Source organism: Cyprinus carpio, unplaced genomic scaffold (genome assembly GCF_018340385.1).
Source record: "Cyprinus carpio isolate SPL01 unplaced genomic scaffold, ASM1834038v1 S000004534, whole genome shotgun sequence".
Lineage (NCBI taxonomy): Eukaryota > Metazoa > Chordata > Actinopteri > Cypriniformes > Cyprinidae > Cyprinus > Cyprinus carpio.
The window spans coordinates 1-1,887 of NW_024877220.1; the positions used below are offsets into that span (position 1 = coordinate 1).

Below are 1,887 nucleotides of genomic sequence, written 5' to 3' on the forward strand. Positions count from 1 at the left end.
GGGACAACATCAGGGATACACAGATTTTGTGATATGCTACATTAACAAATGCACAGAGGATGTTGTCCCATCCATTAATGTTAAATCATTTCCAAACCAGAAAACCCTGGGTCAACGGTGAGGGCGTGCCAAAGAGCACGAACTGCTGCCTTCAACTCTGGGGATCTAACTGCTTACAAGAAGTCCAGGTATGACCTTCAGAGAACCATCAAATCAGCCAAAAGAGACTTTAGGGACAGAGTGGAGTCAGAATATCATGGCTCTGACCCCCAACGCATGTGGAGCGAGTTTGCGCTATATCACTGACTACAAAGGAAGGAAAAGCAGTGGTGTGTTTTCTGCCTCCTTACCGGATGAGCTCAATACATTCTATGCTCGCTTTGATACAGGCAACACATTCACATAAACCGAAAATCTCCACCTACTTAGAAATACCTAGAACCTCACACCTTACATCAGCCTCAACTACAGGTGATGTCACAGTGATATTTGTATAATGAATTGTAGCTGATTGGTTGCGTCTAAGTAACTCTTTCCAAAAGCATTGACATTTGCTTCCAGGTGTCCTAGAAGCTCAAGACAACCCAATATATATATGTTACTTCTTCTTCTTTTTAATGGACACTCTTCTTCTGTGTTTGTCAACTATGTCGGAACCGCAAATTTACAGATTTATTTTTCTCTTTAAATCAGGTGAGGAACTGAATTAAGTACTTTTGTTTCAAAAAAAATATCATTTGAATATATATATATTTTTATTAGACTAAAATAGTCAAGAGTTTTCAACTTTTATATTTTATTACAAAATAATGATCAACTTTTACTTGTGTAGCTTTTTGCTTCTCACAAGCGTGTGAACTGATACAGTAGTTTTATTGAAGGGAATTTTGTTAAATTCTTGTTTTGTAAAGTGAATAAACTTTCTTCAATTATTCTCTTTAGGTCAAAAATGGCAAACATAAATTTGGCCCATCAGCTGTTGCGTCTGGGTATCATAATGGCGTTGGCAGGTGTCATCTCTCTTGGCGTTATGTTTTCTGGTTCTCACCTTCAACAAACTGTCCACCTCCCAGTTTTTTAGACCAGATCAAAATTCACAAATCAACTCTGCCAAGAGCAACAACTATGTAACTGAGAAGGCAGAGGAGAAACTCTATAGTTCTGTTAAGTGGGTTTGGCCTGAAAAATTATAGGTTTGAGTTCAGTGACTGCAAAAAAGTTTTATAATATTGATAATTGTCATCTGAGCCAGGATGATAGAACTCTCTACAATGATGCAGATGATGCGGAGATAATTTATCATAAATCCAACATCAGCTGGGATCTGTCCCACCTTTCCTCTCATCCCCTCGCCCCTCCGCTCCAGAGGTGGAGGTGGATGCATTTGGAATCACCAACCAACACCAAAAAAGATGCCAGGTCTGGAAAACCTGTTTCAATCTCACTCTCAGCTACAGACAGTGATGCTGGATATTCACTATGCTGGGATAAACTTGATGACCAGGAAGAAACCCAATGAGGATTTTGTGATTCCCAAAAGCGACAAATCCGGTGTATTTAGTTATGGGTAACAATAGTCCTTCAACTGGTGTCAACACAAGGAACATTTTACAAGAGAATTCCCTTAAAATACATACAAGAGCTTTGTTCGGAAAAGCCTATGCAAAGTTCCTGGATTATAATGATTACTATCCAACCATGGCCAGCTGCAAATTTTACCTTGCCTTTGAGAACTCCATCCACAAGGACTACCCTCACCGAGAAGATAAACGGGCCGCTCGCGGCAGGTACTGTCCCTGTGGTTTTGGGTCCTCCCGAGAAGAAACCATGAAATCTTTGTTCTCTGAGTCCTTCATTCACGTGAATGACTTCCCAGATGCAAGTCAC

At 40.1% G+C, this 1,887-nt stretch overlaps 1 pseudogene; it reads left to right on the forward strand.

The window, feature by feature from the left end:
• Nucleotides 1-949: 949 nt before the first annotated feature.
• On the forward strand, nt 950-1,878 carry LOC109097854 (annotated as a pseudogene).
• The last annotated feature ends 9 nt before the right edge of the window (nt 1,879-1,887 follow it).